Raw genomic sequence first — 16,975 nt, forward strand, 5'->3', positions numbered from 1 at the left:
TTGGGGCATCCCCTTAGAATTTGTAACAAGCAATTTCTTCCTAGTATTTTTGAAGCTGACCAAATAAATCAGAAAACTTGGAAAGAATCCCCAGGTGGTCTTCCTGGGTGGTGAAGAAGTCCTCCTTCAGTTTTGAGAAGGAAGGAAAGTCCACCTGCAGTATCAGATGGTACTATAACTATATCACTATTTTGAGTAACTGCTCTATTCATTATTAGCAATTCTAGCATATCCGTTTGATAGCCTGAAGCTTTAATGAAATTATCTACTGAAGGTCTCTTCTTTTTAAACCTTGATTCTCAAATAGAAATGATATAATTTTGTTAAAATGCTACAAGATAATAAAAAATGGTAAGAATATTTTTAAGAGAGCATTGATCCTTAGAGTAAATCTCTATCATTCTTAAAAGCCAGAGGTTAAGTTGGTATTGTTCCAGCTAAAAGAAAACTAAAAGCTATCTTTGATTAAACACTATTCACCTCAGGTTTTAAGGAACGGGAAATGCTGAATTTTTGCTGTATGTATAATAAAAATCTAGAAGTCCAGGTTTGCTCCCAAAACAAAGATATATAACAAGCAGTCCTGTGTGAACCTATGGAGGAAAATAATCCAAAAACGATATTTTTAATGGACTGAACATAAATAGAAATAGGAAGGGCTCCAACCATATTAACTTGGCTTTTGAACTTGTGACTTGTGAACTTGGCTTTTTTTTTAATTAAACCATCACTATTCCTTTGAAAGCTTCTGAGTTTTCCAAAGCTGTTCATCAAGCAGGCTGCTATTAAAAACAGATGATGGATTTGAAGTATCAACATCAAGCTCTTTTTCGAGATGCTTATGCAGTTTCTCAGTCATCCAGGTCACGGTTGTCCCAAATGTTTTGGGGTGAGTGTTCATCAGTATGCTGATGACACACAGCTATACATCTCCACCCCAGACCACCCCAATGATGCCCTTGCTGTGATGTCCCGTTGCCTGGAGGCCGTGCGGATCTGGATGGGGAGAAACAAGCTCAGACTCAACCCCTCCAAGACCGAGTGGCTATGGCTTCCGGCGTCCCGGTATAGTCAGCTAGTACCATCACTGACAATAGGGGATGAGATTTTGCTCCCCACAGAGAGGGCCCGCAACTTGGGTGTCCTCCTGGATTCATGGTTATCTTTAGAAGATCATTTGACGGCCGTGGCCAGGGGTGCCTTTTATCAGGTTCGCCTGATCCGCCAGTTGCGTCCCTTTCTGGATCGGGACGCCTTGCGCACGGTCACTCATGCCCTAGTTACCTCCCGTATGGACTACTGTAATGCACTCTCCATGGGGCTCCCCTTGAAAAGCACCCGGAGGCTCCAATTGGTCCAGAACGTAGCCGCGCGGGTGATTATGGGCGCAGCTCATTATGCCCATGTAACACCTCTCCTACGCAAGCTGCACTGGCTCCCGGTGGTCTTCCGGGTGCGATTCAAGGTGTTAGTTATCACCTTTAAAGCACTCCATGGCTTAGGACCTGGGTACCTACGAGACCGTCTTTTGCCACCAATAGCCTCCCACCGACCAGTTCGTTTTCACAGGGAGGGACTACTCAGGGTACCGTCAGTCAAATTATGTCGACTGGCGACTCCCAGGGGGAGGGCCTTCTCTGTGGGGGCTCCAACCCTTTGGAATGAACTGCCTCCAGAATATCCCTGATCTCCGTACTTTCCGCCGTGCCCTCAAGACCCTGATGTTCCAACAGGCGGGGCTAAACATACGAACATGTGAATGATTTTTTAAATGTTATCTAATTCTGGGTTTTATTTAATTGACCAAACTAAGTAATAATTTTAATTAGCAATTTTATGATGTTTGTGTGTCTATATTTTTCTTGACTGTACACCGCCTTGAGTCCTACGGGAGAAAGGCAGTATAGAAATATAATAAATAAATAAATAAATAAATAAATAAATAAATAAATAAATAAATAAATAAATAAATAAATGTGGTTTTTCAAAAGGCAACTGGACTTTGTTTTTCCTTGAAGACATGTCACTTCTCATGTGAGAAGCTTCTTCAGTTCTGATAGTTTTGACTCTTTTTCTGGATATTTCAGCTGTAAAGGTTGCAACCCTAAATGTAGAAAAATGAAACACAATGAACCAATATCCAAATGCCTATGTGTAAGTAAGCCAGCTTGCAATGCAGAGTGCATGTTGATATGCACATAGAAGTTATCAGGAACATTTTAAGTCAACATCTTTTCCTACATTCATATAGCTTTTGCCTGCACATGCCATTGGGAAAAACCTTTGTTGAGTTTCAGATGTTCCTCCCAGGTGCTATGTTCATGCTGGGCACACTCCAGATCAAATTTTCCCCTTTGAATCCACATCATTGGACAGCTTTATTAAAACATTCATAAAACCAAAGTATGGCAATTAAAGGTTTTGCCTAGTTAACCAGTAATACCTTCATGCCTAATGCAATGTCTGCTACCAAGAATTTAACAATGGACTTCCACATGTTTGATGCTATTACTGATACTAAATTTTAAAAAAACGTTAGTCCACAAATTTCCCCAAAATACCTGACTATCAAGAGAAGAATAAGTGTGTATTGACACATTCTTTTAATAATCACAAAAAAAATAAGCCATAGATCAAACATTCAATAGCATCTTCCCCATATGGTCAAAAGTGCTTATCATAAAAGGGGTGCCCTTGATAGCCATCCTATAAGGTTGATAGGAAAAAATTAAATCTAGTCTGAGAGGCTGAAAAATGCAATTTGAAGATAGTCAGAAAATGAATAGTTGGCATAGTTTAACCCAGAAGTACATCACAGATGAAAAGGAGAAAAAACTGGAAAAGTTGTTTTGTACCAAGGACATTGAAAATCGAGTATCAATTTCCTCAATACAGAGCTTCATGTTGGTTATTATTTATCTTTTATTATTTTCTTCATGATATTTTTATTAAATTTCAAAATCAAACATTAACACATAGTCTAAAGCAAAGAGGGGAAGAGCATAACAGGAGTGATTAAAAAATAACACACACATACACAAGCACACATACACACACACCAAAATGACTTCCAGCTTATTTTTAGTACAGCGATAATAACAATATCACAACCTCTCTCTAATTATTAAACAAATAATTCCTATATTTAAAATACCATAAAATATTAATAATCAACATTCTGGGAAAACCCAATGGTGGTATAGGTCTTCCTCCATCTCATGTCCTCTATCAGACCTATGGAAATGTGAGGGTTTCATGGAGGATCTGAACTGATCCTAGCACTGTGCTTGTCAGGTATGCCTCCTTTCAGCACTCAAGAAAGAAAACCCCAGACTCCATTTTCATAGAGAAAGGTACTTTTTTTTTAATGTGATTTTATATGCCGCCCTTCTCCGGAGACTCAGGGTGGCTTACAGTGCGTTAAGCAATAGCTTTCATCCTTTTGTATATTTATACAAAGTCAACTTATTGCCCCCACAAACTGGGTCCTCATTTCACCTACCTTAGAAAGGATGGAAGGCTGAGTCAACCTTGAGCCTTGGAGAGATTCGAACCAGCAGTAAATTGCAGGCAGCTGTGTTAATAACAGGGTGCTTAGACCATTGTACCAGCAAGGCTCTTTTACCTTTTACTCTTACTTTTTTTACTCTTACTTTTACTGAGTATGAACTAAATGCAACAAAAGAAAAGCAAGGTCTGAGGCAATAGGGGTGAAAATCACATATAGAAAGCATCCTTAAAACCCTCTTCCCAATGGTCCAGTCAGATTATCCAATCCACATCCCCCAAGGGGTCATGTGGGGTGCAGCTTCCGATGGTTCCATCCTTCTGGTATGCCAGGATGGTTGACCTTGACTGGTTATCCGCACGCCTCCCAGCTGCAGAGAAACACTGAGGGAAACTTTCTCCAATTTACTCCACCAGCTCACTTCCCCACTCCCAAATATCCAGACAGCTCCCCCCTCTCCCCGTTACAATGGCAGCCGAGCAAGCAAATAATAGGTGGAGGCTGACAGTCCTCCTCTGGACAGAGAGCTCTGAAGCTGTTACTACGATCTGTTAGAGCCATTCATCCAGATACCAATACAGATTAACAGAGTTGGAAGGGACCTTGTAGGTACACACAAACACACACACACACACACACACACACACACACACACACACACATGTACGTCAGAACAAAACAATTTCCCCGATTATATATCCACAGGTATGATAGAATTGAAATACATTCATAACTGATCTCTCTATTTCATTCTATGTATATCCTAATCCATGTCAACAATAGATCCATAAAAAGCAAACACTTCTTGTCAAACAGTCATGGATTTGGTTCCAGCAGTTTAATTAATTTTAGTCCATTTGGGAACGGAAGATGACAAGGTTTTCTCCCCCATCCTACTCATGAGAGAAGCATCCATTGATCTGTTTTTGTTTTTTGTTTTAAATAGTGCTGACACTATTCAAACGAATGGCAAATAAACTTGTACATTAGGTCAAGATGTTTTAAAATAGTTCAAACTTTAACTGGTCTTCACCCAATCAAATTTAATTGCTCTTACTTGTATTAACCACAAATAAAGACTTTTATTTATTTATTTTTTTATTTATTTAAAAAATCTGTTCAGTGATTTGCAGCTTCAGATATCTATATTCCCGCTTTTTTTCAACTGACACAATGCTTAGATAATAACAATAATAATATAATGTATTAGATTTATAAAGCCAAACTGGAGAGACTCAAGAGTAGAGTAGAGTAGAGTAGAGTAGAGTAGAGTAGAGTAGAGTAGAGTAGAGTAGAGTAGAGTAGAGTAGAGTAGAGTAGAACAGAACAGAACAGAACAGAACAGAACAGAACAGAACAGAACAGAACAGAACAGAACAGAATAGAATAGAATAGAATAGAATTCTTTATTTGCCAAGTGTGTTTGGACACACAAGGAATTTGTCTTGGTGCATAAGCTCTCAGAATACATAAAAGAAAAGATGGATTATATAGGAAAAGAAACATTTTAAATGCAGATGGAAAGACTACACTTATTTTAGTCTTCAGTTCTATAGAGTTCTGGAATGAAAATTAGGTATTACAAGATCCTCTCAAAATAAAAAATAGATTTTATAGAAAGAACATAATCAGTCTGACTTATTCAACACATCCTAAACTACCATCCTGGTCTGGAGCAGGTTGGATGAGAAATGTTTCACAAATTCCTAGTCCAGGGCTGAAAGAAAATGCCTGGTCCAAAATCATCTAACCAACTTTAGTGCTTAAGAGAGGACAAGAAACTGATTTTCAGTACTCCCTGTTTTCCATTTTAGAATCTATTATTACTCCTTCCTCTTCCAATTTTCCTCACAACAACAATCCTGTGAGGTGAATTGAACTGAGAGAAAATCACTAGCCCACAGCTACCAAGCTGGCTTTCATGCCATAGGTGGCTAAGACTTAGTTTCCTGATGATTGGCCCAAAGCCACCCATCCAGCTTTCAGGCTTAAGGCAGGAACTAAAACTCAAGTCTCCTGGTTTTGAGGGTATTTTATGCCTTTATAAGCCTGAATCTTGATTTGAACACAAATACTTCAGTTGAAATATGTGAAATACTTCAGTTGAAATATGTGAAACTAGTGATTTACAGTGGGATACAATCATCATTGTGAACCAAAGATGCTTTTTCAGGAGGCAACTGGACTTCCTTGTGTTTTTCTTTTCGCTTCTCATCCAAGAAGCTTCTTCAGCTCTGATAGGATAGTGAGGAATGGAAGGATTTATATTCCTTGCAGACAGTTGGACATTTGCTTCTTCTGCGCATGCCCCAAGATGGCGCTGTCCATGTGAGATCCGCCCGATGATGGGACGGTTTCTGGTCATTTGGGGGTCTGGGGAGCTGACTTGACCATCTGCAGCCCCAGCCCCAGCTGTGGGAGCCTCTGCCCAGCCTGTTGAGGGCTTTTTCGCCCTCCAGAGCATTGCGGCTGGGCGGAGCTGACGCGAGAGGCGCTGCGGGAGGATGGCGGCCTGGGTACGGCAGTCTTCTTCGGCGGAGGCCGTGGAGGCCGGGGCGGCCCCGGCCCCTGTCCTGGGAGCCCTGCCCAGCCTGCTGAGGGCTTTTTTCGCCCTCCAGAATATTGCGGCTGGGCGGAGCTGACGCGGGAGGCGCCGCGGGAGGATGACAGCCTTCTTCTGCGCCGGAGGCCGCGGAGGCCGGAGCGGCGGCAGCTGTGGGCGCGGCGGTGGTGGCATGGAGCAGGCCCTCCCCTCCCAGGCCCTGGATGTTGTCCCGGTGGTCCTGGGATGTGCCGAGGGGCCGGGTTCCAGACGGCATCGACGATGGCAGCTGAGGCGGCAATGGCGGCTGTGGCTCGATGGCGAGACGATGGCGGTGGTGGCCTGGTGCTTAGCAGCGAAGAATGGGGGGAGATATGGCCGCTTTGTTTCTGGCCTTACCATTAATATCTGGAATAGACTATCTGACCTGGGGGCTGGAGACTGGAGGCGGGAGATACAATCAGGGGGTGTTATGAAGTCCTGGGGGTTGGAGAGGCTGGAGTGCGACCAAAAAACTGGTCATCTGGTCGCCTCGATTGATCTCTCCCCCCCCTCCCCCATGCCCTTGACTTGGTCTTCGGCTCCCCGCCTCCAGATTGTATCCAGCTGTATGTTATCCCTCCCTTTGAACATCTTCTCTCCCTCGGGTTTAATAACATCATGCCTCTATGGTCTGGCTCCTTTTTCATCTTGAGCCCCAAGCTGGAGGGTGTCTGGGCAACTGTCATGCGGGAGCTGAGGGAGTTGCTGCCTTTCACCAATGGAGGAATAGACCATCTAACTTTCCTAAGCCCTTTCCATCTGGGCTAGCCACCGTGAGAGGGTGGCTTGGATTCTTACCTCCAATCTTGATGAAATGACACGGGACTCCTCCCACTGCAGTGAGAGGGCAGTGGAGTCCAGCTACCTGCTTTGAGATCCATCTTGCTCCAACATCTTAGACTATTTATCAAACTCCTGACCAGACTTTTTTACCTCTCATCTATGTATGGCTTATACCACGACAGACCTGCTTGCGCTGCGAGATGCCCCCCTCTCGCGGCGATGGCCTTCCACGTTATCAAAGGCCTACCTTAAGGACGGGCTTTGGAGCCCTGAGAGGTGGCATGTTTCAAAGTGGGGATTAAGGGGTTTTTTAATTAGGGTTTTTAATAATTTTTTAAGGGGAACCGGGAGGACGACCAAAGGGGATGGGGGGGGGGTAATCCACCAAGGTCAGAGCCGAGCCCGGCACTGGGTAACGGTTTGGAGGACATTGCACAAGGGAATGGGGAGGGGGCGGAGGGAAATACCATCTGCACGGTGGCTGGGAGGGGCAGATATGGCGGGAGCAGGGGGCCACATCATGTGTTGGGGACGCGCACTCGCTGTCTGAGAGCAATTGCGCGCCCCGGCCCCCAAGGCTCCCCTCGGATACTAGGTGGCTTAGATACTCAGGACCTGGGCCTGCGATTGATGCTGTGCAACGCTAGGTCTGTGGTAAATAAGGCCCCCCTCATTCACGATCTTATCCAGGAGGGGGGAACGGACCTGGCAGGTATTACGGAGACCTGGTTGGGACCGGAGGGAGGTGTCCCTCTGGTCGAGATGTGCCCACCAGGTTTCAGAGCATACCATCAACCGAGAGCCCAGGGGAGGGGCGGGGGGGTGGCGGTTATTATTAAAGAAGGTCTTGGTTCGAGGGAGACCACTGTGCCTCAGATTGTCGGATGTGAGTCCCTCTTTGTGAGATGGGGTCATGGGGTTCAGATGGGCTTGCTGCTTGCGTACCTGGCTCCCTGCCGCGTGGCAGCAGCCCTGCCTGAGCTACTCGACGTGATAGCCGCGGTGGCAGTTGATACACCCAGGCTTATGGTCATGGGTGATTTCAACTTGCCATCCGTTGGTGAAACATCTGGGATGGCTCGGGAGTTCATGGCTTCCATGACGGCCATGGACCTGACCCAGTTAGTTCATGGCCCCACTCACGGGGGGGGGACACACTCTAGACTTGATTTTTGTCTCTGGCCAGTGGTTGAGTGATCTTGTTATAGGGGATATAGATATGGAACCCTTGTCATGGTCAGATCACTCACTCCTTCTTCTGGACCTTCGTACCGCTACACCCCGCCGCAGGGAGGCGGACCCAATTAGATGGGTCCGCCCCAGGCGCCTGATGGATCCTGATAGGTTCCAGACGGAGCTTGGGCCAATTCCTGATGATCTGGCACACGACTCGGCCGAGGACCTAGTAGCTGCCTGGGACCGGGCGGCTGGTGGGGCCTTGGATCGAGTCGTGCCTTTGCGGCCTCTGACCCGGTGTCGATCCCTCGCGGCTCCTTGGTTCACCGAGGAACTGAGGGAGATGAAACGCCGGAAAAGACGCCTAGAGAGCAGTTGGAGGGCCAGTCGCGCTGAATCTGACCGAACACTGGTAAGGTCGCATATTAAGACCTACCTAATGGCGATAAAGACGGCAAAGTTTAATTACTTTTCCGCCTCTATTGCGTCATCAGGGAATCGTCCGGCCGCCCTGTTCAGGGTAACCCGCTCCCTGCTCCATCTGGGAGCGCGGGAGGATCTCTTGGAAGGCAGGGCGGAGGATTTCGGACAATACCTGCATGACAAAATCGCTCAGATCCGGGGGGACTTGGACTCTGACTGGGTAGATCAGGGCAGGGTGACGAGGAATAGTCTTGAGAATGTTATCTGGGAGGAGTTTGATGCTGTGACTCCCGATGATGTGGACAGGATCTTGGGGAGACAGTGCGGCCACATGTTTACTGGACCCGTGTCCCTCCTGGTTGGTACTGGCCTCCCGGGAGGTTACACGAGGCTGGCTCCAGGGTGTTATCAACGCTTTGTTGAGTGAGGGTTACTTCCCCGAGGCCTTGAAGGAGGCGGTGGTCAGGCCTCTCCTCAAGAAGCCGTCCCTGGATCCAGCAATATTGGCCAACTACCGTCCTGTCTCCAACCTTCGCTTCCTGGCGAAGGTTGTTGAGAGTGTGGTCGCGCGACAGTTCCCGCAATTCCTGGAGGAAACATCCTATCTGGATCCGTTCCAGTCTGGTTTCAGGCCTGGGCACAGCACGGAAACGGCATTGGTCGCGTTGGTTGATGATCTCTGGAGGGCTCGGGACAGGGGTTGCTCCTCTGTTCTGGTCCTGTTAGACCTCTCAGCGGCTTTTGATACCATCGACCATGGTATCATGCTGCACCGGTTAGAAGAGTTGGGGATGGGGGGCACCGTGTTACGGTGGTTCTCCTCCTTTCTATCCGACCGGTCGCAGTTCGTGTTGGCAGGGGGGCAGAGGTCGACCTCGAGGCCTCTTATATGTGGAGTGCCTCAGGGGTTGCCCCTCCTGTTCAACATTTATGTGAAGCCGCTGGGCGAGATCATCCGTGGCTTTGGGGTGAGATACCATCAGTACGCTGATGATACTCAGCTGTACATCTCCACCCCAGGCCACCCCAACGATGCCCTTGAAGTGATGTCCCAGTGCCTGGAGGCTGTACGGATCTGGATGGGGAGGAACAGGCTCAAGCTCAACCCTTCCAAGACTGAGTGGCTGTGGTTCCCGGCATCCCGATATAGTCAGTTGACTCCAACACTGACTATTGGGGGCGAGTCTTTGGCCCCCACAGAGAGGGCTCGCAATCTGAGAGTCCTCCTGGATACGCAGCTGTCCTTGGAGGAACATCTGACGGCTGTAACCAGGGGGACCTTTTATCAGGTTCGCCTGATCCGCCAGTTGCGGCCCTTTCTTGATCGGGATTCCTTGTGCACAGTCACTCATGCCCTCGTGACCTCTCGCCTTGATTACTGCAATGCTCTCTACATGGGGCTTCCCTTGAGGAGCACCCGGAGGCTCCAACTGGTCCAGAACGCAGCCGCGCGGGTAGTGACGGGAGCAGCGTGGCGCTCCCATGTAACACCGCTCCTGCGTGAACTGCACTGGCTCCCGGTGGTCTTCCAGGTGCGCTTCAAGGTGTTGGTTATCACCTTTAAAGCGCTCCATGGCATAGGGCCTAGCTATCTTCGAGACCGCCTACTGCCACCGACGACCTCCCACCGACCCGTGCGCTCCCACAGAGAGGGCCTCCTCGGGGTGCCATCAGCCAAACAATGCAGGCTGGTGACCCCCAGGGGGAGGGCCTTCTCTGTGGGGGCACCTACCCTCTGGAATCAGTTGCCCCCTGAGATAAGGAGAATCCATGACCTCAGTGCCTTCCGCCGTGCCCTTAAAACTTTCTTTTTTCAACAAGCCGGGCTGGCTTAATTTCTTTTTAAGGGTTTTATTAATTGTTCTGTTTTGCTTATCATTTTTAATTAATGGGGCCAAATCTATATATATTTTTAAATGTGTTTTAATATTTGTATTTGATGTTTTTATCTGGCTGTTCACCGCCCTGAGTCCTCAGGGAGAAGGGCGGTATACAAATTCAAAAATAAATAAATAAATAAATAAATTTGCATCCTTTTAGAGAGTTATTGAAGCACTTGGAGGTTTATCTGTATCTTCAGGGTCACCTGAGTAGTGCTCCTGGTTCCTGTAGTCTGCAATTCCCCCCCCCTCTGGAAATCCATTCCTACTCCCACACCATTCAAAGGGTGTTCATCCCAAATTGTATAGCTAAAAGTCTGTAGAGATTCTCAGCCATCCAGGTCATGATTGTCCCAAAGGTACTTTTTCAGGGGGCAACTGATTGTGTTCATCATTGTGGAGCTACTGTATTTATTTTATTTATATTTCACCGGGTATGTAGATAGTCCTCCAACTTACAACCTTTCATTTAGCAGCCTTTCACAATTACAACATCGCTGGAAAAAAATGACTTATAACCATTCCTTAAATTTATGACTGTCACAGTATCCTCATAGTCACATGATTAAAATTCCAGTACTTGGCAGCAAGCATGTATTTATGAAGGTTGCAGCATGCCAGGGTCCTGTGATCCCCATTTGTGACCTTATCAGCCAGCTTCTAACAAACAAAATCATTGAGAGAAGCTGGATTTGCTTAGCAACCTGCACGACTCACTTAACTGAAGTGATTCACTTAACAACCATGGCAAAAAGGCTGAACAATCAGGTATGACTCTTGCTTAGCAATGGAAATTTTGATCCCAGTTGTGCTCATAAGGCAAAAAGTGACTGATCCAAAGTCAGTCATTAAGTTTTATGGAACCAAATCCATGACCGTGTGTGTGCCCACATCCTCCTCCCCCGGATCCTGGCACGCGATGGCAAAAAGGTTAGCCATCACTGGGATAGAGCTAACCAAGGTGTTGAAGCAGGCATGGAACCCTTTCTTGGCAATCATAAGCGGTAGAGGCTAAATTGTTAAAGAAAGCTTCTCTGTGCAGTTCTCTAAAGTCTTGGAAAGAAGTTTGAGGAATGCTAATTTGCCTCAGTAAAATGCTCTCTAAATGCTAATTTGTCATATTATGAAAAAATTCTTTAATCAGTTAACAGCCCTAATAATCATAAATGGTTAGTGAGTGCTCCTTTATGCAGAGCAATAAACGTACAGTAATAAATATTCTGAATTAGATGTGTGTTCACTTTTACGGGTAAACCAGTTGGCTTTGAAATTATGAAAGGTGGCTGTGGATGACTGTCATTTTCTGAAGGAAAACCAAGTGGACACCCATTATTGTCTCAATAATTCAAAAAGTGGGGAGAAAAATCCCTCTGAGCATATTCACATTGGTGCAAAAGATAAACAAGTCACCATGGTATAAAAAACAATAAGCACAATTCTTGGACTTTTGCCTATTTGTGTTATCTTCCCCTAATTGGTCATCTTTAATAAATCAGTAATTTTTTGTTAATTCCTCTCTAGGGAAATGTAGCAAAGACAATACCTCTGTGAGTAGTAGCTGGGTATCGGAGCACAAACTGGAGATGACTGTAAAAAGGAGCAATATAATCTTAATGAAGGAAATGATGAAGAGGCTGTCTTCCATCACAATTTTTTTAAAAAAAATAACCCTTTGAAATCTGTAAAAATCACAATCTGATGATGTGATAAAGAGGATTTTCTAAAGTGAAGATCAGAAAATCTCATTTGAGATTAATTGCTCCTCCTCCTAAATACTGTATATTCTATAGCAGCTTTGTCCATCCTAGTATTCTACCAATATATTGGCACTACAATTCCCAGCATGCATTGCATTTTGATTGTGTGGCTGCAGAAGCCATCTTGACTTTTTTGATACCCCTTCCTCATCATTATAGATCATGGGTGTCAAAACTCAATCTTGTCACATGACGTATTGTGACGTATCGCAATGTTTTTTGCCTTTGCAGAGCCGGGGTGAGTGTGGCCTACAAGTGACGCATCTGGTCCTGAGGTTGCCAGTTTGACACTTCAGGTATAGATGCTCCTCAGGCAGATGTTTGAGCTGAACTTCCAGAAGCAGAGTGCCAAATTGAGGAAGATTGATATGGTGGATTTTAAGCCATGATTGAGCAAACTAAACAAGCAGTTCTATCATTATATCATTGATTATTACTATACCTTCTGCTTAAATATAAAAACATTGCAAACTACAAAAACACAATTCAGTGTCTACAATGAGATTTGGTTACACCAGTATCATATTCCATGATCAATGTCAATTTGTTCCCTTTGAATGAGAGCCTTTACTCATCATGATATGAGTAAAGTGTCTATATTTCACACAATGCATACTTTAGTTTTTAAAAAAGCTGATCAAAGATTTATCTCTTTATTCTTGATTGACATGTATACTGGTTTTTTTTTTTCTTTTGATAGATTTTCAAAGCTACATTATGCAGCAATGGTTTCAATTAAAGTTTTCCATAGTCCAACAATAATTGCAGCCACCACACAAATTCATCTGTGGCTTTAACATGCATAACAGGGTAAAGTATACTACAGTTAATAAACTTATGAAGCAAAATAAACTCCATGCATGCAAGTTATTTACAGCTAAGTAACTGTAGAATTCCCCTGCTTATTATTAGATATACATCAGCTGTGAACACACAATATTCTTGTTTATGGTTCATTTAACTGCAGCTTACTTGCTGCTTTTTTCTGCTTTGCATAACAACCTGAACCCTCTAAGATTTATGCAACAAGATTTAGCTTCTAGTGCAAACACAACCTCTGTATTTAAAATGTATGTATGTATGTATGTATGTATGTAAAAATAATCACTTCTGATTTGGATGGTGTTTGTCTTCCTCAATAGCAATAGCAAAGCATTTAGGCACCCCATAGTGCCTTTACAGCACTCTGTGTCAGCATACTGCCCCCAATAATCTGGGTTCTCATTTTACCAACCTTGGGAATATCTGAGGCTTAGTCAACCTTGAGCAGGTCCGGAATCAAACTCCTGGCAGTGGGCATAATTTTCCTGCAGTACTGTGTTCTAATCATTGACCCACCAAGGTTCCAATCTTGGGTCCTCTACCTGGAAATATGAGGGTCCTATGCAGTATTTTAGCAGTTCCTAGCACTGAATTCTTCTGAATAGAGAACTCTAGTGTTGTTTCGTAACACTTAATCTGCCTACCTCAGATATAAAAGAGTCATGCTAGCTTGACTCCTGAGATTTGCCTATACTAGAGCTTGCAGGATTGTTGTTGTTTTTGGGGGCAAGATTTCAGACCTGGTTTGCCATTACCTTCTTCCTAGGGCTGAGAGAAATGGACTGAGCCAAGGTACTCCAGCTGCCTTCATGCCTAAGATGAGGCTAGAGCTCATGAGTTTCTACCATGATGTCTTAGGATACAGATTAACAGAATGGGAAGGGACCTTGTAGGTCATCTAGTCCAAGCCCACACCCAAGCAGGCCAGGGGTGGGTTCTACTTACCTTTACTACCAGTTCGCATCGTCCCCGCGCTCACTTGCTACGCTCATGCGCACTCTTCTGCACATGTGCAGAAGCTTCTGCGCATGCGCAGATTGCTTCTGATGACATTCGGGTCAGTGGGTGGAGCCTCCTGCCAGCTTTACTACTGGTTCTATAGAACTGTTCCGAACCGGGGGCAACCCACCATTGAAGCAGACCGTACACCCTTTTTGACAGATGGCAGTTGAATCTCTTCTTGAAAGCTTCCAATGATGAAGCTCCCACAACTTCTGAAGGCAACTTCTGTTCCATTGGTTGATTGTTCTCACTGTCAGAAAATTTCTCCTTATTTCCAGGTTGAACCTCTCCTTGTTCAGTTTCCATTCTTTTTGTCTGGCCTTCAGGTGCTTTGGAAAATAGCTTGATTCACCTCCTCAATGCCTTTATCACTACACCAAACTGGCTCTCTACTATCTTTAGAATACGCATCCTTATTAATATTATTTTTTTTAAAGTTTTTTATTATTTTTTTAAACATACACATAAAACACATCTTTTCAAAACAAAGCTTTTGATCTGGTCACAAATTAATACAAATCACTAACAAATCTTAATTTTCAATTAACACCACTTAATATTTTACTCAGTTATTTCCCTCAAATCCGTCTATTTAACAATGCCATTATCCCCAAAAACCCGTTACTTAAATCTTAAATCCTAACTAATTATCATTCCCTTTTTCTCTTTCATTAGCTTAGATGGATATATTTTTAAAGTATGAATCATACAATTATGATAAACATTCATAAAATATTTAATTCCAACATAATCATTTTTACTATTGAACTCAACATTTATAATCTTTATTTCTGTTATTAAATCTAACTTATTCATTTCATTTTAACTATTAATCTCAACATACTCCTCCTTATTTTGGCTATCCCACCTCATTTTATTTTTGCTATAAAACCCAGCATCTCTATCTTTATCTTTGTTGTTAAACCAATCATTTTTATTTCTTAGCTGCCATTCTGCAGCATCACCATTTTGTTTTTGGCTGTTACACAGCATTGCCATTTTTGTTTGGCTGTTACACAACATTGCCATTTTTGTTTGGCTGTTAAATACAGCATAGTCATTTTTGTTTTCTGGCTGTTACACAGCGTATCTATTTTTATTTTTTGGCTGTTAAACACAGCATAATCATAGTTGGTTTAACTATAGATCCCTTCTTAATCCTTTCTTTGTTGTTTCCATCTATCTATGCATTACTTATTTTCAGATAATCATATTTGTCCTTATCCTTGTTACAGATGAAAATACCTAACCTGATATCTGTAAATATGTATGCTTGTGTATATGTCATTGCGTGATGTCATTGTGTCACTTACCATTGGTTACTACTTACCATTAGCCCCGCCTCCTCTGTATATAAGTTCTCACTCCTCCCAGATTGATGTCTGCCTAATTGTGTTCCTGAGGAAGAAAAGAAATAAATATTACTATTACAAGAAAGTCTACAGTCTCTTATATATGGGCCTAACCAGGATAACCAAACTAGCAACAAATTGGTAGCAAGAGGATGGTTTGGTAGGCCCAACCGAACATAAAGATGCAAGACTCACATAACGACGAAAGAAGACCTGCCACCAGATACATAACGAAAAGAATGGCAGCTCAACTAACTCCTGACAAATATACACCACTTGAAAATATTAAGAAACAAACACAATTACAAGAAAATGAACTGCTAACACAAAACGAACAACCACTAGCTGGAGCAGAACAAACGTTCTCAACACCAAACAAAGAAGATGAGGTAAATAGAAAAATACTAGAATTAATAGAAACAACTACAGCTGAATCAAATCTGCTTGTGAAAATCCGCAGCATGATAAACGACCACGGAACAGCAGCAGATAACGAAAATAACAAACAAGAAAACTGCAAGGTAAGAAATTCAACCCCTGACTTCAAAAATGACACCAAAGATGGCAACAGCTTCCCACCTTTTTCATGGCAGCCATCTTACCCACCTAATACCTCTAAAATGCCTGACCAATTACTAAAAGAATTCCAAACCTCAAACTACGAAATAAAAAACAAAACCTACCAAGAAGATGATTACCCGAGTCCAAAAACAAATAAAAAACAATTATTTAAACAAAACAAAGCTCAACCTACTGAAGTAGAAATAGACAATGCTATACAGGTGCTAACTGCAGCACTCGGGACTAAACTAACAATACCAAACAAACAACCAGAAAAGGAAATAGAAAATTCTAAACTACCATCTACCAAAGGCCAAAAAGAAATAGACTGTCTAAAGAAAGGCCTAGCCACCCGAAGAAAGACAAGCTGGCAATCATACTTACCTACTGAAGAGCAGCTCCCTGAACAACCCGGCTCCATTGGCAATGGCGGCCTGCCTCAAGCTCCACTTACTGACGACCTCAGAGAAGACTCCCCGACGAGCAGAGCAGCACCCCAGGCATTCTTCAGTCACCAGAGGCCCTCCCGAAACAAAGCAGAGCAACAGAAGGCCGTCTGGGACTTCACCCCAGGAGCTGCAGACACAGGAACCTCCCTCGTCGACTGCTGGAGAAAAATGAAGACTGAGCATGCCCAGAACGAGCCTGCAAAGAAAGAAGAAGGAAACATAAATACAAGTCAGCGCAACATAGAGATAAGTAAATACAGACATACATCTACCATACCCAGGCCTTATTGTGAGTATGCTAAGGTCTTAAATCATGGACAGCTACTAAACATGAATAACACTTCACTACACTCAGGGACAATATCTCCAGACTTTATAAAATTGAAATTAGATGGAAGCAACTTAATGGAATGGGACCAGTGTTTACAGATTGTATATTTGAAAGAAAATGTTTTATTTTTTATTGATAACCCACCAAATAAGCCTTGGACCTATGAAATAGACTGCCTCCATCACAAAGCATATTATATATTAATTGTCTCTATTTCCCCAAGTATACTTCCCAGTATAGAGCATAATTTAACTGTATTTGAAGTATATCAAAAATTATTCAGACTGTTCTATAGCAAAAATGTAGCCACCACCACAAAAATCTCTAGGGAATTCTATTCTGCCAAA

General features: G+C 43.6%; 1 long non-coding RNA gene across 1 annotated transcript; it reads right to left on the reverse strand.

Annotated features, from left to right (window-relative positions):
- Positions 1-14,755: 14,755 nt before the first annotated feature.
- Positions 14,756-16,493, reverse strand: LOC148114380 (uncharacterized). Its single transcript, XR_015734351.1, has 2 exons — positions 16,233-16,493; positions 14,756-15,333 (listed from the first exon to the last, which is right to left on the reverse strand). It is a non-coding gene; the product is annotated as an uncharacterized LOC148114380 (long non-coding RNA).
- Positions 16,494-16,975: the final 482 nt, after the last annotated feature.

The sequence above is a fragment of the Pantherophis guttatus genome, chromosome 4, assembly GCF_059756535.1.
Source record: "Pantherophis guttatus breed Tessera chromosome 4, ASM5975653v1, whole genome shotgun sequence".
NCBI lineage: Eukaryota > Metazoa > Chordata > Lepidosauria > Squamata > Colubridae > Pantherophis > Pantherophis guttatus.